Source organism: Pseudophryne corroboree, chromosome 3, assembly GCF_028390025.1.
Source record: "Pseudophryne corroboree isolate aPseCor3 chromosome 3, aPseCor3.hap2, whole genome shotgun sequence".
In the NCBI taxonomy this organism is placed as follows: domain Eukaryota; kingdom Metazoa; phylum Chordata; class Amphibia; order Anura; family Myobatrachidae; genus Pseudophryne; species Pseudophryne corroboree.
In genome coordinates this window covers 438587874-438610364 of record NC_086446.1, presented here as the reverse complement: position 1 = coordinate 438610364, position 22491 = coordinate 438587874, and the positions used below count along the sequence as shown (strand labels likewise).

At 45.2% G+C, this 22491-nt stretch overlaps 2 long non-coding RNA genes across 4 annotated transcripts in view; one reads left to right on the top strand and one right to left on the bottom strand.

The window, feature by feature from the left end:
• The first annotated feature begins 1247 nt into the window (after nt 1–1247).
• LOC135055886 (uncharacterized) overlaps nt 1248–22491 on the top strand; it is a 245138-nt gene continuing 223894 nt past the window's right edge. Inside the window, exon 1 of the long non-coding RNA XR_010243841.1 lies at nt 1248–1459. This is a non-coding gene — a long non-coding RNA (uncharacterized LOC135055886). The remainder of the gene's footprint in view (nt 1460–22491) is intronic.
• The window catches only part of LOC135055885 (uncharacterized), a 340186-nt gene continuing 329383 nt past the window's right edge, over nt 11689–22491 (bottom strand). For all 3 annotated transcript variants that reach the window (XR_010243839.1, XR_010243838.1, XR_010243840.1), the window contains 3 exons: nt 22152–22264; nt 21862–22052; nt 11689–11838 (listed from right to left, as the gene is read on the bottom strand). This is a non-coding gene — a long non-coding RNA (uncharacterized LOC135055885). The remainder of the gene's footprint in view (nt 11839–21861; nt 22053–22151; nt 22265–22491) is intronic.

Below are 22491 nucleotides of genomic sequence, written 5' to 3'. Positions count from 1 at the left end.
CCAGTGGCGTCCCCGTTGCTAGGGTCCGTGCGGCTCCATGCGCCCGGCGTCTAGCGTTGCCAGGGAGCCGGCGGCTGTACGCGCACGGCGTCCCTGGTTGCTAGGCGCCGGGCCGCACCGACGAGCGGACCCCGGCGCCTAACAATGTCACTGAATGCAGGTTCTTCTCATAAGCCTCCGAACATCCCCCTGCCACTCAACACCGAACTGCACTCTTTGCACTGCAGACAGTGGCATGGAATGTGTAGGTAGTTTGGTGGCCACTTTTACCCTCTCCTCAAGTCCTCTCCTCCTACCCTCATAGTCCCAGCTTGTTACAAAGAGCTGGCTCCCTCCTCAGTGTCATAGCCTGCTTAATGGTAGAGCCTTGGTGCAACAGCTAGCCCTTTGCTGCACCTTTTTTCTTTACCCGAGCCTAGAGCTCACTCTCCACTTGCTCCACCCTTGTTCCACCCCTTTACCCATTGGCCATAAAGTGGGCAGCGCACAATAATTTGTGCAGACCAGAAACTGCATGGGAGCGTGCTGTACATCCAATCCGAGTGCACATTGTAACTGATACTTGCGTACTTTCCCGGAATGTCCTGGAGACTTCAATATCTTGCGTGTCTTTTCCAGATTCCAGAAAGAGTGGGCAAGTCTCACAGAGATCACATCCCTCGCACCACCAATTTTCCTGCTCCACACCCCCTCCATTTTCCAACCTAGCTACCCCTCCCAGAGGTGATAGCCAGAAAGTTGGCAACTATGCTGTAGCAATTTACAATTCTAACATGAGCATAATGCATTTCTAAAACCATGTGCTAGATGCTGCGTCCTATATTTGCTTTCCTGCATGATCATTACTTGAACAAATGAGGTTTTGACAGACTACATTATATAAATGTAATTTCATGAATTTGTCTAGAACACAATTAAAAAGTTTACACTAAATTTATATGTAAATAGCTATCTTTCTCTATGGTGATTGCTACAATAAACTCTAAGCCACCTTAAGAATGAAACATATTTTAGGCAACCTGCAATGTTCATAAATCATATAAAGCATTGCATTTTTTCCATTCTAGGGTGGGCTTTTCTCTTCACCACTTAATATTCTGTCTCCCTCCTCCCTTTCCTAATGTGACCCGATTTCCCACGCAACCACATCACTCTTCAAACTCCTTGTGCGTTTACCATTTCTCTTCGCACCGGAAGCAGAACACTGCAGCTGCCAATCCTCTTGTTTGTCTCTGGACCCCCGGAATTTTTACCCGGCTACCAAGGGAGGGGGATAACACACACACACACAAAAAAAATTCTAAAATGATAAAATGATAATAAAGCTTACAAAAGGACAACGATACCGACACAAATATCAGATGAGACAATTTTGATAGCAGACGAATTAAACAGCGAGATTTCCTTCTGCCGCTGTCATAACGGAGGGAAGCAATTTCATGCTAATTAATTAGCACTGGTAAGCAGGGATTTTATTTTTTAATTAAGCATGTGGTCTTTTTTGTTTCCTCTCTCTCTATTCCTACTTTAATTTATTCTGACACCTAAAAGCATTTTCAGGGGGGGTATTGTGGGGGGGAAGACGCTCCTGATTAGTCTAGAGCTGTTGAGAAACATGGGATGTGACAGTAGATAAGTAAAATTTTGCCAGTACACTATTCAGTACCAGCTACAGTATCTCAGATCTCATGCCACCTAATCTTCATTCATTTTCAAAATTGCATTTATTAAAATAATTCATTCTATGTCCATACCACCTAGGGTGAGAATCCATTCTGTAAATGGATTCTCCTTACATACCTTTTTTTTTATTTTAATTGGAGCAGTGTGGAATACCCATGGTATCAGAGGTGTACAGAATAGTTATGTCTGGAGAATGTTAGGTGAATATTGTTTTTTTCCACTACAATATGTGATTCTTCTAGTGTATATTTTATTCACATGTTGTAGATATCTGTTGTCAACTTCCATAAGTGTAACATGCAGGCAGAACTCCAAACTTATCTGCATAGTTCCCTCTACCCAATATAAGGATTATCTACGTTAGAGGTATATTATAATTATTATGTGAGAGCAGTACAATGTAAACTGCTGGTATTAGATATGTCCATTCTCTTGTGCCACTAGCTGCTCAGCTTGTATTGTATTATAAGAATTTTAGAGAATAGCACACCCGAGCAAAAACTACAATGATGTGTGTGATCATTATTAAATATTAATACAGGATAAACATAACTTGATAACTTGCTACATTAATTGTTTTTCCTCTGGTGTTGTCTATCTGCAATTTTTGTAAGTCCCTGACTTCCGACTTTATGTTGACTGTCTGTATTCTAATATGCCCCATCTCCAACCTGTATACTTCCCACTGTACTTGCACTTTCTCTGCCAATCCTTTGAGATCATTACTATGCTTCCTTATTCTGAATGTGCGCCTTCCTAATCCGTTACATTGTTACCCTGCACTGTTTATCTGCATGCATACCCCAATGAAACCTTTTGTGATGAGGCTCTCTGCATTTTATCCCTGTCGTCTGTGCGCTGGGATGGAGAACAATGGTAGAATATCAAGAAATGTCAGACTGCAGCATGCCAGGGGACCTGTGATGTGTGGACTGGGCATCATGCCAGCCTCAGCAGACAATAGGGCAGACGTTTCATGCAGACCCTGTCAGTTTTACAGGCAGCTGCAGAGCAGAGGGTTGCAGCTAAGAAAGTTGCGGGGGAGGATAAATATATGGAACCAGGATATTTTGGAGTTTAACAGTTTTATTACTACAAATTAGACTGCCATACTGTATATTTAATTCTAAATAATGCTATAAATAATTTTTAATCTACCCAGTGCTTGAGGATGTATATTGGGGAACGCCTTAAAACACTTGATGTAAATCAAACATTTTGGCTGCAAATGTATTTTTCTGTACAGTACAAATATCCACTTCAAGTACAAATTCTAACAATGTTTTAGCAGAAACATATAGGAAGAACTCTTCTATAACTTAGAAACACTGGCTAGGCCTGGAACAAATACCTGACTCTTTACTACAAGTGTGCCAAGCTATCCAGAAGTGTGCTTAGTGCTCACATACTCTAACTAGGTAACTAGATAGTGATACATGGACCTGTTTATCAGTGGTTTCATTTCCCCCCACGTTAATTAACATCTCTTACCACCACTATTTGCAGCAATAACAGATGCATTAGTGCAGCGAATTACCATTGCAATCTTGCTGTGGCTGCACATACGATAAGGAAACTGTCCCGGACATGTCTGTGCCCCATTTAGAGTTCCTTCTCAGCACGCTTATGGCAAGGTGAAAGAATGAACTTCCATGTTGAGACCCGTTGCCATTACTTTATGGCATGGCTATGGGCACCACATGCACACAGTTCAAACTGCAAAGGAGGGATCTGTAGACCCCTCTCAAGCGGTACTGCAGCCTATAAGCTAGAGGCTAAAACCATCTGCAACTAAAATTATTTTACTGCTTTTGGGACTTTGCCAACTTGCTCCACAATGTGGTCCCATTGTGATATATGGGGGCTGCAGTATTCTGCATTATTTGCTGAATACGGGACATATAGCTGATATGTCCTGTATTTAGCTATTGGTAAATAGCAAAGATACAGTCATTCAGAATGAGTTTAGGTTGGATAAATAGACTTTATCGTTGGTTATAACCTAACTCTTTATCTTTAGTTTTGTAGATGAAAGTACCATTGTCATATACAAAGCTACTATACTACATTGTGAAATTACTGTTTATCATAAATAATTTTTATGGAACTTTACAATTAAACATTTATGAAAGAGAGGGTACAGAAAGCAGGGCCGAAACTAGGATTTTCGGCACCCGGGGCAAGGCAGTAATTTGGCGCCCGCCCCCACCCAATAAATAAATAAATAATAATAAAATAAAATAAAAAATTTTATAAAAAAAGGGGATACTACTGGACAATATTCTCCTATGTGCCTCAAATGCCCTAAGCGTCACATGTCCCCCAGCATGTTCAACTACATACTCCTCTGTGTGCCCCCATACATTGCACTATATCACTGCACCATACCTCCCAACATGACCCTCTCCAGGAGGAACAGCATGCTCTGCTTCTGCACTTCTCTCTTAATGTATGATTGCCTTCACCTGTGGGGAGACACCTTTCTTATCCATTAACCTGTTCACCACAGGTGCCGGCAATCATACGTTGAGAGGGAAGTCCAGGAGCAGAGCATTTTGTCCCTCCTGGAGAGGGTCATGTTGGGAGGTATGCTGCACCTTATCATAACACTTCATCACTGCACTACATTCCCCTATCCACTGCACTATGGGGTAATTCAGTCCTGATCACTCGCTAGCTTTTTTGCAGCGCTGTGATCAGGTCAGAACTGAGCATGCGGATGCACTGCAATGCGCAGGCGGGTCGCATGTGTACAAAGTGGATCGCCAATCAGCGATGGGTTTGTGTGAAGGATCCATTCGCACAGCAGTTTGCAAGGAGATTGACAGGAAGAAGGCGTTTGTGGGTGTCAACTGACCATTTTCAGGGAGTGGTTGGAAAAACACAGGCGTGTCCAAGCGTTTGCAGGCAGGGTTCCTGACGTCAATTCCGGTCCTGAATAGGCTGAAGTGATCGCAGCGGCTGAGTAAGTTCTGGGCTACTCAGAGACTGCACAAAATCTGTTTGTACAGCTCGGCTACACATGTGATCGCACACTTGCACAGCTAAAATACACTCACCTGTGGGCGATGACTATCTGATCGCAGCAGTGCAAAAAAACCCTAGCGAGCGATCAGGTCTGAATTAGGCGTTATATCACCATTACTACATCCCCTACACACTGAACTACATCACTACACTACATGCCCCTATGCACTGCAATACATACCCTATATGCTACACGACATCGCTACACTACATCCCTTTATATGCTACACCACATCAGTGCACTTCAGGCCCCTATATACTGCAATACATTACTACACTACATACCCTATATCAGGGCTTAAAGTGGTCCTGGTGAGGTGATGGAACTCTTGGAGGAGGACCATGAAGGCACCAGGACCTGAGGAAGGAGTAGGTGGCTGCAGCTCATTAGCAACACTAGTGCCGCCTGTATCATCGATTGACGTAGATGATGGGGTGGGCTTTTCTGTTGGAATTACTGTGCAGGGCAATAGAGGAGGTGGAACTAGTTCCCCCTACCATTACAGGTGGTGGAACTCACTTTAACCCCTGCCCTATATGGTACACTACATCACTGCACTACACCCCCCTATATGCTACACTAAATCCCCCCATCTGGGAGGCAAAGCGGAGGTTGATACTGCTAAAAGGGAGCAAAGTGCACTTCTATAGCTTGTACGATGCACCGCACGCTAGTCGCAGCACTGCATGGCAAAAAAGAGAGTTTAAGACAGTAGCTGACATAGGAGAGATCCCAGTTACTGGAGCTCACCCACACAGCATCGGAGCCAGCTGCGGGCAGACAGGTGGGTCAGATACATTGCCCTGGGAGCTGTCTCCTGTCTCACAGCACTGTCGGTAAAAAACAAAATAAAATAACTATGTATAGATTGTAAGCTTGCGAGCAGGGCCTTCCTACCTCTATGACTGTTTGTTATTACCCAGTTTTATTATATCATTTTATTTCCAATTGTAAAGCGCAATGGAATTTGCTGCGCTATATAAAAAACTGTTAATAAATAATACATATTAATAAATAAACCTGCTACTCTGTAACTCTTTGGCGCTCCCTCAAATCCTGCACCCGGGGCGCATGCCCCCTTAGCCCCCCCTAGTTACGGCCCTGCAGAAAGAAGGAAAAGGGGGGGGGGGGGGAATGAGGGAAGGGGAAAAAATGAAGGAAGGGGGAAAAAATTAGGGAACCCAGTTCAAACAAAAAGAAAACTATTTAGAATATGCAAATGTACAAAAGTACAAAATAAGTGCAAAATGACCAACGTATAGCTCTGAACATAACAATGACAGGGTAGAAGAATAGAACCATACATCTGAATAAGCTATGAGATATTATAAGAGGAATCCAGAATCAATTTTAACATCAAAACAAAAGAAGAGGGAAGGAAGTTATAGCCAGAATCAAGTCAGCTCCCTTCCTATCTGTCACAGATTCATGCCATTGGAACCATTGTACTATTGGTGATGAGGCAGAGTATGGTAGGTCTAGTGTCTCCATTTAAAAATATGAATTTTAGCAATAATATTGCTCATACAAGGTAGGGAGGTGCAGGGGCATAGACATAACTTTGTGGGCCCCATGCAACATTTTGAAGGGGCCGCATCCTCTTCTATAGAGACACATCTCTCCACTGTAGTTCATTTTATGCGCCATAGTAGTGCTATAGTTTATTTTATGAACTATAGTGGTGCCCTTCTTAATGTTATGCCCCATAGTGGTGCCCTAGTCACATTATACCCCACTGTACCCCCAGTTCATATTATGTCACATTATAGTGCCCAAGTTAACAATATGCTACATTGTACTGCTGCCACAGCACATTATACAGTGCCCTCAGTTCACATTATGTTACACAGTGCTTAGTGAGCATTTCGTGGAACCTAGCAGACAACTTTATGACCTGACTGCAGTTGAGTCATGACCCAGCGGTGGACCCCCTATACTCTGGGCCCCACAGCAATGGCACCCCCTTGCACCCATTACAGCTAAGCTCACTTTGGTTAATACCAGAATGTGTCCTAGTAGTGTACATAACAATCATGTATCAGGAAAACGGCGTTATATATGTGCAGGAGAGCAATTGAAGAGAAGGACTAAACTTAATAACTTTTGGGCATGGCCTGGTGTAGCTAGAGGAAGGGAGCATTTGCCGGCTCTCCCGCTACCAACCTTAATATATCCTGTTTTCTATACTATTTTTTTTCCCTTCAAACTGCTGGATTTAAAAGGGAATAGTCCCTGACTACTGGAGGCTCCATGTGGGGACTTTTCTGTGGTGATTTCCTGCTTGTTTCCCGGAGCTCTATGCGGCCAGCCCTCTGCTTATGGTGTTGGTGTCTCCGGCTCCTGGGTCTGATCGGCAAATGTATACGTACCCTACAGATCTTGCCCTGCTAGCAGTTGTGTCCAGTGAGGGACCCTGGTTGCCTGCTCTCCTTCAGCCATCCGACTGTTGCTGCAGGGTTTGGGGTGTGGTACTTGCAGCTCATTGCCATCTTGCCTGGCCAATGTGAATCCTGTTCGGCCGCTCTGGGTATCCTTGCTAATTTGGTGACAATCTGATACTGGCTTCGGGTGCTCCTTCTGTACCTTACTGGCCTGCTTTCTCCGGTGACTGTGCCCATTGCGGTTGCTGGTAGGGTTTGGTGATGTGTCAGCCACCACCATTTTGACACCAGCTTCCTTCTTCCTTGCTTGATCCTGTTATAACGATGGCTGCCCTTTGCTACAGCTTTTCCTAGCTATACGTGCCTCTACCGAAACGCTCCTTGCTAAATTTGATAATGTGGCAGTTGACACCTCAGGGTCTGTGAGGGAAACCTTCAGGTCCCTACAACCAGAGTTACTCATGGACTCACCTGGTGTACAAGGACTGTTTTCGCCTGTGTTTCTACTCCTTTCTGCCGACGGATCCCTGGACATCGGCGCTAACCTCCTGAAAGTCGATTCTATTTTTCTGGGGACTGTATTGCAGTTTTTTGTCCACTCACCCAAATACTTTTAAATATTGTTTTACGTGTCCATGGCTGGCCGAGAAGTTTCGACATCTAACTTTATCTCCTGTTGTGTCTGGCCCTGGGGGACTGGGGATGTGACTATCTCCACAATCCTACATGTGCTCGAGGACTGGCCGGACTGATACCTAATGTGCAATATATAACACGTATGGTGAATTTGTGATGGTGAAGTTCAGTAATGTATATTGTGTGATTGATATATCCTTATAATTGAGAGAGCCGGGTATTTTGTGGCTATGGGTCATTGGGGTGTGTGGGTGATGTGGGAATTAGCTAGTCAGGGGTTAATTAGTAGAGGTAGTGTAGCAGACAGGGGGGGGGGTTGGGTAGGCTATAATGTAGTTTAGTGGGGGCTTGTTAGGGATCCAGGTATACCTAAGTTGGGGGTAGGTCATACAGGATGGGGGGTATGGGGTGGTTTGCTTTGGGTTTTATTTTATTTTATTATGTTTAGTTTAGTGTAGACTTTGGGCAGATAAGGGATTGAAGACGTATCCTAGGTTAGCTATTGATAGTCTTATATTTGATGCTTCCCAGTGGTCGAAGTGGAAATTTTGAAGGGGGGGTATGGAAAAGTGAAGGTGCACGCGTACGCTCCAGAAAAGGGGGAGTGGCCACTCAAAAGGGGACGTGTCCTTCAGTGTAGTTTACCACACCATATACCCCTTATACACATTATACACCACAATAGTATGACGCCTTATACTATCTAGTACGGTTGCCCATTTCACATTATACCACACAGTATGAGCCGAAATTCGCATTATAGCACATGGTATGAGCCAAAATTCACATTATAGCATATGGCATGAGCCAACATTCACATTATAGCACATGGTATGAGCAAAAATTTGCATTATAACACACAGTATAAGCCGAAATTCACATTATAGCACACGGTATGATCCAAAATTCACATTATAGCACACAGTATGAGCCAAACTGCACATTATAGCACACAGAATGAGCCAAAATTCACATTATAGCACACAGAATGAGCTGAAATTCACATTATAGCACATGGTATGAGCCAAAATTCACATCACATCACACGGTATGAGCCAAAACTCACATCATAGCACACAGCATTAGCCGAAATTCACATTATAGCACACAGAATGAGACAAAATTCACATTATAGCACACAGAATGAGCTGAAATTCACATTATAGCACACGTAATGAGCCGAAATTCACATTATAGCACACGGTATGAGCCGAAATTCACATCATAGCACACAGAATGAGCTAAAATTCACATTATAGCACACAGAATGAGTTGAAATTCACATTGTAGCACACAGAATGAGCTAAAAATTCACATTATAGCACACGGTATGAGCCAAAATTCACATTATAGCACACGGTATGAACGAAATTCACATTATAGCACACAGAATGAGCCAAAATTCACATTTTAGCACACAGAATGAGCTGAAATTCGCATTGTAGCACACAGAGAGAGACTAAATTCATATTATGCCACATGGAATGAGACAAAATTCAGGGAGAGTGACAGCAGGGACATAGGGACAGGTAGAGGGACAGAGGGACAGGGAAAGTGACAGCAGGGACGTAGGGACAGAAAGAGTGACAGAGGGACAGGGAAAGTGACAGCAGGGACATAGGGACAGGGAGAGTGACAGAGGGACAGGAAAAGTGACAGCAGGGACATAGGGACAGGGAGAGTGATAGAGGGACAGGGAAAGTGACAGCAGGGACATAGGGACAGGGAGCAGAGAGAGAGAGACAGCAAGGGCATACAGTAGGGACTAGGGAGAGAGAAAGGCAGCAGGGTAAGATCACCTCTTTAGCAGCGGCGGTGCTGAGGATGCCGTGGTCTGCGCGGGTTGGAGGAGGCTGTGGGCCTCGAAGATGGTGCGGAAAAGGAGGTTGTGGGAGCTGGCGGAGGTGCAGGGAAGGACTGAGGGCACAGGTCTATCCAGTTTAGCTCCTCACTGTACGGTGCAGTGGAGGAGGAGGCAGAGGGCGGCTGTGGTCGGTGGCACTGCAGTGTGGCTCCTATGACTGCAGCACTACTATCTCAAATCTGCCACGGACCGGCAGCCAATCAGGAGTTGCCGTTCCTGATTACCTGCCGCTCCGCGGTAGATTTGAAATAATAGTGCTGCGATCAGCTCCATGCGGCAGCGGCCTGGCGGGCGTCGGTGCTAGAAGTGCCGGTGTGCCATACCGTTGTATACTGCCCACTTCGAGCACTGATGCTTCCTATTTTCAGATGTGCAATCCATCTATCCGGGTTTGGCAAGAGTGGAGTAAAGTGTATTTACTTTATTTCATGAAGCAATTTCTGCTATTTGTACTCTTTTCATATACTTATAGAGTGCACCTGAATGACGCCTTCGGGTGATTTAATAACTGCAGATATGTGATGTGTATAGTGTGACTATCCTTTAGTATGTTTTATGGCATTTGCTTATGGGTACCGACCTGCCTCGTTGAGCCTATCTGTTTACTGTACATGTGTACGGTATATGTCCTGACAAATTTGTTTCTGTATGGGGTTATTTTTGTTGATTTATATGTTTCACTTGCAAAACTAATAAATATTATTGAATTAAAAAAAAAACACTTCAATTTGAATACCTCACACTACAAAGTCTGAAGTTGAGGGAAACCCCAAAATATGTGGCACAAGTTGCCAACAGCCATGCAATTCTTTCAGCAAAATGTATATTGTGAAGGCCACATTTTATGGAGTTTCACTGGGGTAAGATACAAACAGCAAAGTAGTTTCAAGTGTGATTCTATATGGTTAAAAAATGTTGACTGGATGTCTCCCACCCATTGTACCTATGAATTAGATTTCTCCACTGGGCCATCTCCTAAGTAATATGTGTATGAGAAATCAATACTACCTATGGCGTTACGCAACATTAATCTGGGTAAGCATTCATGCGGTGGTAATAGCAGTGAGCCTTGTACTCTAACTATGGTAGCAATCCAGTGACTGATTCATAGAAATGAAACAGTTCCTGGGGAAGAAGGCGGTATTGTGTCCAGGCTTGAGGAATCTTTGGGCCTAATTCAGAGTTGATCGCAGCAGCAAATTTGTTAGCAGTTAGGCAAAATCATGTGCACTGCAGTGTTGGGGGGGGGGTAGGGGGCAAGATATAACGTGCAGAGAGAGTTGGATTTGAGTGGGGTGTGTTCAAACTGAAATCTAAATTGCAGTGTAAAAATAACACATGTTATATCTGCCACACCTGCAGTGCACATGGGGGGTGATTCCGAGTTGATCGCTATTTTTTTTGTTCACACAACATATTCGCAATATTGCGAACACGTTGCACAATAGCGAATAACCGCCCCCAACGTATTTTTGCTATTTCGTACGCAGTAGTACACAAAGCAGGCGTATGCCAAATGACATCGCACTAATGCGAACCCATCGCATTACCACAAACCTCATCGTAAAAATCCTAACTTCTCGTAGATTTACACATTCCTCTTAAAATTGCACACGCTTTTGCTAAAATACGCACAGCAATGGGTTTTTTTTTAAAGTTAAATTACAGCTTTCAGTTCAAACTACACAAGCCATCCTCAATTACGATTACAATGAGTGTAATGAATGATAATGGTCATAACCAATTAAGTCTTCAAAGAATACCTGAAGAACACTTTGTAGGCATAATTGGCCATCAACATTTAAATTTATAAAATAAAAATATAGATGTGGTAAATGTGCCTGGTCTAATGCTATTTTTTTTTGTGTAGAGGTGTAGTTTGTGAATAAAGGTGTTTACATGTTTTTTTAAACAATAGCCTCCTAACTCTCAATTTTTTTTTTAAATTAAAAATAACATTCTTAAGTTAGATGTGTGAAATGTTTAAGGTAACCAATTTCTGCTAGCCAATCTGCTGTTCCTTTATTGCATTAATAAATACAACACCCACTTAACTTGAAAAAAATGTTTTTTTTTTTTATAATTTTTTTTATTTTGGGCATTTAACTTTTTAAACTTTTTTTTTTAAATGTTTTTATTTTATCCAAATTTTTGCAGCTGTGAGACATTATCCAGCAAGGCTTCCAGGTGCTGGCGCATGCTGGCCAGAATGGCCGCAAAAGTTGTGGGATCTCCAACGGCAACATCTGAAATTAAGAGGCAAAATAAACATTAATAACTTTCTCACATTACCTATTATACAAGCAAGGCACAAAGCACACTTTAATGCAGGCATGTCCAAACTGCGGACCTCCAGCTGTTGTGAAACTACATATACCAGCATGCTTTGACCCAGTTTTGCTGTCAGAGAATGCTAAAGCTGTGTCAGGGCATGCTGGGATGTGTAGTTTCTCAACAGCTGGAGGGCCGCAGTTTGGACAGGCCTGCTTTAATGGCAAAGTGACTACATCATGGATGTTTTAATGAGAAAACAGTAGCAGAACAACACACAAGCCTGCTCAGCAATGTTTGTTATTTTATTTTTATTTTTGTACAAAGTGTATCACACCATGGGGTATATTTACTAATATGGGAGTTCTATTTAAGATGGGACGTTGCCCATAGCAACCAATCAAATTCCACATATTATCTTGTAGAAGGTGCAAAATAAATGAAAAGTATAATCTGATTGGTTGCTATGGGCAACATCCCATCTTAAATAGAACTACCATCTTAGTAAATGTAACACCATGCTGGGATTCATTCACATCTGGAGTGAAGCAGACTTATCTTTTTTGTAGTTGGCCCTGCATCATCACACTGCATATCAACATCTTCAGAAGGACCACATATCCTAGCAGGCCCACACTCCCTGAAAGCCTGCCTTACTACATAAAGTCAAACAGGTTTTAAAAAATTTGTAAATTTTTTTGGGAGTGTAACTTTAACAACACAAATCACTGTGTACATAGCCTGCCTAACAAAGTGAAGCATGCGAGTTCAATGTGCAAATATTGGAATACCCAGGCACAAGTGTAAAAGTCAAACAACATACTAAACTCCACTCAGGTCTAACTGTTTTGCTGATAATGTTGCACATATAAACCCTGTTGTCCAGGCAACCCTGTCAACATAATGAGTGTCGACCTAGAGTGGGCATCCTAAACATTGCAGACGTAGACACTGTACATCTAATGATCCTCACACAAATGTAAATGCAACATCCATACCATGATGAAGAAGACAAATATTTTACCTTGGCAAAAGATTGGCCCCAGTACAACACTGCATTTATTAGAATGTGAATTTAAATTAGGTAACAAATTAAATGTCAATGTGTGTGAACTTACTCTCCTCTGCCACTTGATCACCTCCCTCAAGTGGCTCCGGGGCCTCTGCTGCCCATTCTGAAGGTGGGGAAGGAGTGTCAGGTTCGGTTTTGCTTGTGTCCCCGGAGGGGGCGCTAGTGGGTCAGTGGAGGTAGGATGGAAGAAGTGAGGAGGCTGGATTGGGTTTCTGCGCATCAGCGCAATGGTGTTTTATTAACATAAAAGTTCACACAATAAGGCAGCAGAATAACGTGCAGGAATAAACAATAAAAAGTATGCAATGGAAATGGTGCAGCTTGGAAGCTGAGAGTCTATGGAGGAAATGGTAATGATGGATAAGTTCACTGGTGTGAGAACCAGAATGGTTTAAAACGTGGAGCCAGCAGAGATGGTAATAAATGTGTAGCAAACCTGGTAGCAGATGCAGGAGACTCAGGTGGAAGTTCACAGAGCAGTTCGTTAAGCTCAGGCAGCTAGCAAGCTGCTTCACAGGTGAGGTGATGGAATGCACCTGGAGAGAGTCTCTACTGCAGAGGCTGAAGCACACTGCGGTTGTAGTTAGGTGTGGAGCCAAATACAGATGCAGGGGTTGCTGATGCTTGTAGTTCCACGGAGATGTAGGAAGGTAACCAGGAACACGGAGGAACAGGTAGGTAACCAGGAACACGAAGGATCCAGGAAGGTAACCAGGAACACGGAGGAATCCAGGCACATGGGTCGCAGGAGTGACACAAAGTTCAGGACAACCACAGGCTCACCCTGCAGCTCCTGATATACCCCCTGGTGTGCAGACATTGGTTGGAGTGGGAAAAGGAGGTGCGGCCAAGCTCCGGATTGGCCGCCGTACTCTGACCGATGGAGACTGTCATGGCGGCGCCTGTGCCGCGGCCCGGCGGAAATGCAGCGTGCTCACACGCCCGCTGTTACAGGAGCGTTCCTAGGCCCAGGATGACGTCTGGTGGCAGAGGGGCGGACGACAGCAGAACGTAGGGACCCCGGACGGAGTCCGCACCGACGGACAGATGTGGCAGTGATGAGTCGATTCCTGACAGTACCCCCTCCTTTATGGGTGGGCACTGAACACCCACGTGGCTTGGAAGGATGAGTTCTGTGGAAGACACGGACCAACCTTGGAGCATGGACATCTGACGAATTCACCCAACTTCTCTCCTCAGGACCATAACCGGACCAGTCGATAAGGTATTGTAGACGACCGTACCGGCAACGGGAATCCAGAATCTTCTCTATCTCGAACTCCACGCCCCGCTGAGTTCGCACTTTGGGGCCGACTGGAAGAGCTCTTTGGAAGCGATTCAGGACTAACGGTCTGAGGAGAGAGACATGAAAGGCATTAGGGATTTGTAGAGAAGGTGGTAACTTGAGCTTGTAGGCCACAGGACTGATGACTCTTTCGATGGAAAAGGGACCGATGAAACGTGGTGCAAATTTCATCGACGGGACTCTAAGACGGAGGTTCCGGGTGGAAAGCCAAACCTTGTCACCAGGTTTCAGGCTAGGAACTGCACGTCTTTTGCGGTCAGCAAAGAACTTATACCGGCTAGAAGCCTTCTTGAGAGAAGCATGAATCTTCCTCCAGGTTGAAGAGAACTGACTCAAGACAGCAGTGGCAGCAGGGACATCAATGTGAGGAAGTTCTTGAAAATCTGGAACACGGGGATGTTGTCCATATACAGCAAAGAACGGAGTTGTTTCTGTAGCAGTATGGTAGCGGAAATTGTGGGCAAATTCAGCCCATGGGAGCAGGTCCAACCAGTCATCTTGAGAAGACGAAACATAAAGTCTTAAAAAGGTTTCTAACTCTTGGTTTACCCTCTCAGTCTGCCCATTCGTCTGAGGGTGGTAGGCTGACGAAAACTTGAGGTTGACTTGCATGGCAGAACAAAGGGCTCTCCAAAATCTTGCCACAAACTGAACTCCACGGTCAGATATAATTTCAGTGGGTAGTCCATGTAAGCGGAAAATCTCCCGTAGGAAGATTTGGGCAAGCTTTGGTGCGGAAGGAAGACCCTGGAGTGGTACAAAATGGGCCATTTTGGTAAACCTGTCAACCACAACCCAGATGGTATTGAATCCTTGAGAAGAGGGAAGGTCAGAGATGAAATCCATGGACAAGTGTGACCAGGGACGGTTGGGAACAGACAATGGTTGTAACTGACCTGCTGGAGATTGTCGAGGAGTCTTGTGCTGCGCACACTTCGGGCAGGATGCCACAAAATCTTTGATGTCAACTTTCATCTTCGGCCACCAGTATGTCTCAGAGAGGAACTTGAAAGTTTTCAGGACACCAGGATGCCCAGTGAATTTGGACTGATGAGCCCAAGACAGCAACTTGGAACGGAGTTCTGGGGAAACAAAAGTCTTACCAGGAGGTGGAGCAGGAGAAACTTGAGACGCAGCAAATACCACTGGACTCAGGATGGAATGCGGAACCGAGTTGGAGGTCTCCTCTCCGGACTCCATAGATCGGGATAAAGCGTCTGCCTTGATATTCTGAGAACCTGGGCGGAAATTAAGCTTAAAGTTAAAACGAGAGAAGAACATAGCCCACCGGGACTGGCGAGGATTGAGGCACTGGGCTGCCTTCAAATAAAGCAGATTTTTATGATCCGTATAGATGTTGAACGGAAATTTGGCCCCTTCCAGGAGATACCTCCATTCCTCAAGGGCCAGCTTGATCGCTAGTAGTTCTTGATCTCCAATGGAATAGTTAGCTTCTGCAGGGAGGAATTTACGAGAATAAAATCCACAAGGATGAATCTTCCCATCAGTTCCCTTCTGGGAGAGAACAGCTCCAACTCCTACTCTGGAAGCATCCACCTCCAACTCGAATAGCTTGTTTACATCCGGTTGAGACAGAACTGGAGCAGACATAAAGGCCAGCTTGATCTTTTGAAATGCCGCTAAAGCTTCTTCTGACCAGTTGGAATGATCTGCCCCTTTCCGAGTTAAATTGGTAATAGGAGCGATGAGAGTTGAAAATCCTCGGATAAACTTCCTATAATAATTGGCGAATCCCAGGAATCGCTGAATAGACTTAAGACTACTTGGAATGGACCAATTGGCAATGGCTTCCAACTTTGTCGGGTCCATCTGGAGATCCGATCCGGAAATTATATACCCCAGGAAGGGTATGGAGGGAACTTCGAAGGTACACTTGGATAATTTGCCGTAGAGACGATTCTCACGAAGACGTCGGAGGACCTCACGGACTTGCAGACGATGAGAAGAGAGATCTTGGGAGAAGATGAGGATATCATCCAGGTAAACTACGAGGTATTTGTACAGAACGTCACGGAAGATTTCGTTAACAAAGTACTGGAACACTGCTGGGGCATTGCTCAACCCAAATGGCATTACCAGGTACTCGTAATGACCATCTCGAGTATTAAAAGCTGTCTTCCATTCGTCACCACTACGGATTCTGATGAGGTTGTAGGCACCGCGGAGATCTAACTTGGTGAAGATGCGGGCTCCCTTAACTCTATCAAACAATTCAGTGATGAGTGGTAATGGATAACTGTTCTTGATGGTAATGTCATTGAGACCCCGGTAGTCAATGCATGGACGTAATCCTCCATCTTTTTTTTTAACAAAGAAGAAGCCCGCACCAGCGGGTGAAGATGAGGGACGGATAAATCCTTTCTGTAAGTTCTCCCTGATGTAGTCGCTCATCGCCTCAGTTTCAGGAACGGATAATGGATAGGTACGCCCCCTTGGTGGTTTCTTGCCGGGAATGAGGTCAATGGGGCAATCCCACTCTCTATGGGGCGGCAGAACATCAGCGGCCTTTTCACTGAAGACGTCAGAGAAATCTTGGTAAGCCGCAGGAAGATTTGACTGGGTTTTGACTTCAGAAGACTTGGTAGGACAAACTTGGGCTAAGCAGGACTGGCGACAATGTGAACCCCAGGAAGTGAGTTGTAACGTAGACCAATCAATCTGCGGATTATGTAGTTGGAGCCAGGGCATTCCCAACACGATCTCCTGGGTTGCCTGAGGAATAACTAAAAACTTTATTAATTCAGAATGCAGGAACCCGACTCCCAGAACCACTGGTCTGGTTTGGTGAGAGATATTCCCCTTGGAGATTCGGCTACCATCTACTGCAGTGATGTAGACTGGATATGAGAGTTCACAGATAGGCAAACAAAACTTATCTACCGCAGCTTGAGTGATGAAGTTTCCTGCGGCTCCACAGTCCACTAACGCAGATGCAGACTGAAGACCATCTGTAGTCTCTAAAGTCACAGGAAGAATGAGGTCTTGGTTTGAAGGAGCTTGTCTAGAAGATCCCAACTTGACTCCTCCTTTACAAGTCAGGATCTGGCGTTTCCCGAACGCACTGTACAAGAATTGATCTGGTGACTTGCAGCCGCACAATAAAGACACAGTCTCTCACGGAGTCTTCTTGACCGCTCCTCAGGAGTAAAGCGGGACCTATTAACTTGCATAGGCTCATCAGAAGGTGGAGGCTGAAATTGTACACAAGGTACCATTCTTGACTTGCACGGCTCACTACGAGCACGCTCACTGTTGCGTTCGCGGATGCGAGAGTTCAACTTGATGCATAGAGAAATCAGTTCAGGCAATTGCTCAGGGACATCGCGGGTTGCCAGTTCATCCTTGATCCGATCTGAAAGTCCATGCCAGAAGGCTGCTACCAGGGCTTGATTATTCCACTGAATCTCTGCGGCTAACGTCTGGAACTGGATGACATATTGTCCCATACTCCGGGTACCTTGACGAAGCTGAATAAGGTCTGCAGAGGCTGATGTTGCACGACCTGGCTCGTCAAAGATACGTCTGAAGGTTGACACCAATTCAGCGTAGTTGTTCATTAGAGGGTCAGCACGTTCCCACAGAGGAGACACCCAACTCAAGGCAGAACCAGAGAGCAGTGAGATAATGTAGGCAACCTTGGATCTTGACGTGGGGAAATTGTGTGATAATAATTCAAACTGGATTTCACATTGGTTAAGGAACCCGCGACATAGCTTCGGACTGCCATCATATTTGCTAGGCACAGGCAGGTGCAAGCGTGACACTGGAGCTGATGCAGCCGGCGTAGAAGAACTCACAGCACTTGCAGGTGCTGGGGTAACTGGAACTGGAGTAGCAAGTACACTAGGCAGGGTTTGCTGTAGTGTATCAATCCGGGAGGACATCCCTTGCAGAAACTGGAACATCTGCTGCTGCACAGCCTCTTGACCATCCAAGCGGGAGACTAGATTTTGTAAGGCCCCTGACCCCACACTCTGACCACCGTCCGAGTCCATCTGTCCTGAACTTACTGTCAGGTTCGGTTTTGCTTGTGTCCCCGGAGGGGGCACTAGTGGGTCAGTGGAGGTAGGATGGAAGAAGTGAGGAGGCTGGATTGGGTTTCTGCGCATCAGCGCAATGGTGTTTTATTAACATAAAAGTTCACACAATAAGGCAGCAGAATAACGTGCAGGAATAAACAATAAAAAGTATGCAATGGAAATGGTGCAGCTTGGAAGCTGAGAGTCTATGGAGGAAATGGTAATGATGGATAAGTTCACTGGTGTGAGAACCAGAATGGTTTAAAACGTGGAGCCAGCAGAGATGGTAATATATGTGTAGCAAACCTGGTAGCAGATGCAGGAGACTCAGGTGGAAGTTCACAGAGCAGTTCGTTAAGCTCAGGCAGCTAGCAAGCTGCTTCACAGGTGAGGTGATGGAATGCACCTGGAGAGAGTCTCTACTGCAGAGGCTGAAGCACACTGCGGTTGTAGTTAGGTGTGGAGCCAAATACAGATGCAGGGGTTGCTGATGCTTGTAGTTCCACGGAGATGTAGGAAGGTAACCAGGAACACGGAGGAACAGGTAGGTAACCAGGAACACGGAGGATCCAGGAAGGTAACCAGGAACACGGAGGAATCCAGGCACATGGGTCGCAGGAGTGACACAAAGTTCAGGACAACCACAGGCTCACCCTGCAGCTCCTGATATACCCCCTGGTGTGCAGACATTGGTTGGAGTGGGAAAAGGAGGTGCGGCCAAGCTCCGGATTGGCCACCATACTCTGACCGATGGAAACTGTCATGGCGGCGCCCATGCCGCGGCCCGGCGGGAATGCGGCGTGCTCACACGCCCGCTGTTACAGGAGCGTTCCTAGGCCCAGGATGACGTCTGGCGGCAGAGGGGCGGACGACAGCAGAACGTAGGGACCCCGGACGGAGTCCGCACCGACGGACAGATGTGGCAGTGGTGAGTCGATTCCTGACAAGGAGGCTGGATGGGGGAAGGAGGCTGGATGGGGGAAAGAGGATGGAAGGGGGAGCTGGTTACAGAGGGTGGGTCAGATTGAGAGGAGGAGGGTGGCAGAGAGGTGGGTTGGGCCACAGAGGGGTGCGGAGAGGTGGGTTGGGCCACAGAGGGGGAGGGGGGCAGAGAGGGGTATTGGGAAAGAGAGGGGGAGGGTGGTGGAGAGGTGGGTTGGGCCACAGAAGGGGAGTGGGGCGGAGAAGGGGATTGGGAAAGAGAGGGGGAGGGGGGAGGAGAAGGGGATTGGGAAAGAGAGGGGGAGGGGGCCCGAGAGGAGGATTGGGCCACAGAAGGGGAGGGGGGCAGAGAAGGGGATTGGGAAAGAGAGGGGGAGGGGGCGGAGAGGGGGATTGGGCCACAGAAGGGGAGGGGGGTGGAGAAGGGGATTGGGAAAGAGAGGGGAGGGGGCGGAAAGGGGGATTGGGCCACAGAAGGGGAGGGGGGCGGAGAAGGGGATTGGGAAAGAGAGGGGGAGGGGGGCGGAGAAGGGGATTGGGAAAGAGAGGGGGAGGGGGGCGGAGAAGGGGATTGGGCCACAGTAGGGGAGGGGGGCGGAGAAGGCGATTGGTCTGGCCTAGAAATGGTAGGCCTTCCACCCGCTGCTTGCCGTTGTGCTTGCCCTAGAATGACATATGTAATAATTAATTTGTGCCTAAAAAAAAACCCATCAGCATTTTAAAATTACATTGTTCTGTCCCATGTTAAAGACACAGAGCAAGTTATTGTGTTCAGCCGACAGCCTGTGTAGCAACTCAGTACAACAGCATTAACTTTTTCACAAGCACTTTGCTACACAGTCAGTACTGCAAGCCATAACCACACACAATGTGGAAACTTGTCATGTTTGTTCTACAATAGTGTAATTACACAGTCTGCTAATTTTCTCACTATATAACTTCTTAGTGAAAATGTGCAGTCTTTACATTTAAAGTTTCTGCTACTAATCTCAGTGTAATAAACATATTTATTGTAATGTGTTAAACTTACTGCGTATACGTCGATTGCGAATTTGTTGGCGCAATTCTGCCAACAGCTCCGGCGTGCGATGGCGGAGGTCACTCCATCGCCTTTCTAACTGTATTATTGTGCGCCGTGTCCTGGTGAGTGTCCGCAGTATGCGGTGGACCTCCGCGTAGGCCTCGCGCTTAACCCTATTGGGTATAAAGGGCCCTGCGCGGCCTACGCGTCCGTCTATCACCGCTATCAACACGCGCAGCTCACGGCGTGTAAATGCAGCTGCGCGCATGGTGCCAATGGCGTTTTCCATACATGGGCATATATTTATAGTGTGTGGTGGCATTTGATTGGTTGTAATTGTATGGTGTCATCTGTATTAAACTTTATTGATATGTGTACATTAATGTGCAGGACAGTGTGGACAGTTCGCATCTGCGGAGATTCGCACCCGCGGACACACACACACACAATTTTTTTTTTGCATTTGTATTCAAAAGTAATGCTTCTAAATTAATAGCATTGTAGGTTTGTAGAATAAAAGCAAAAACAAACAAACATGACAATGTTTAGATATGTCTCTAGATAGTTCTATAGATACATACACACACATATACCATTAATATATTGCCGCAATACATAAACATATAAGTCTACATATATATATATACAAAAAAAATATATATATATATGTATATATATATATATATATATAGAGAGAGAGAGAGAGAGAGAGAGAGAGAGAGCACAAAAAAAAATAAAAAAAATAAGTGTTACAATCTGTGTACTCACCACATTTTGCAGGAACAATCAGCTACACAAAGTCACAAAGTTTATGTTTTTTAGGATCAGATGTTGTGTCATTTTTATTGTAAACAGATGCACAAGCCAAACATAAATATATCTATATATATATACCAGCAAATAGAAAACCACAGCACTCGCCACCCCAGAAGCGGGGTGCAGTATCCGCACTCGCCACTAATAGGGTGGGGTGCATGTAGCCCATGGCCACCTAGGTGGGGTACCTTGGCGAGCGGTATGGAGGCTTCCGTGCATTGGCCAATTCACTAACTAAACCCCCATCATTTATTCATTTATTCATTGATGTTGTGAGGATAAGTGAGCTCATTTTGGTGAGTGATGAACTTTTTGTATATATATATATATATATATATATATATATATATATATTTATTTTGTTGGTTAATAACACAATTACCCCAAATTAAAAAAAAAAAAAAAAAAAAACATTGTCTACAACAATCTTACACAACAAGCATGATAAGGAGAACATTACAGATTAATTGTGTACTGAAACAATAATAAATACTCACAAAACACAAGCAACACACTCTGAACTTTACCAAGCTACCTAAATGCCATCAGTCCAAAAAAAAAAAAAACCACGTACAGACAGTTTTGGGAGACGAAACAAAATTAAAATTATTAACAATACCTGAAATAATCCCGCACAATTCGAGCCCTTACAGCATTCCCCCGGCGGTACACACTCCCCCCACGGAATGTCCGCCCAACCCCTGGCATCTCATCCGGCAATTCCTCCGTGTGGGGAAGCTCTACGCGACTCCTTACAGCGATGTTATGTAGGATAGCGCACAGGACCACAATTTTACTTACCATCTCCGGCGAATACATGATGTCGCCACCAGTGCGGTGGAGCATACGAAAACGCCCTTTAAGAACACCAATCATGCGCTCCACCGGCTGTCTAGTGGCAGTAAGCGCGGAGTTAAATGCGGACTGTGGTCCTGGCCTGGGTTTACTGTAAGGAGTCATAAGCCAGGGTGAGCAAGGATATCCACGGTCTCCTGTTTGATAATATGAGAAGAGAAAAAGGATAAAAGCAACATTAAAGAATGTAATTCTAATAATATGACTGTTCCAATAATGATAATTTAAAAACTCACCCAATAGCCATGTCTTGGTCTTCCATCGTTCCTAATCTTTGCCATATCCCTGATTGTCTAATGACATGGGCATCATGGGAGTTCCCAGGGAACTTAGAATTCAGGGACAGGATCTGGAGGGATGTGCCACAAACAACCATTACATTCAGAGAATGAAACAGTTTCCTGTTTCTAAAGATTTCTTCATTATGTCTTGGCGCAACAATGGCAACATGTGTCCCATCCACAACCCCAATAACGTGTGGGAAGCGACTACCCCCTTCCTGAAATTGCCGCTTCACCACAGCCAGGGCACCAACATCCAAAGGCATTGATATAAATTGCTTTACTCGGGTTATGA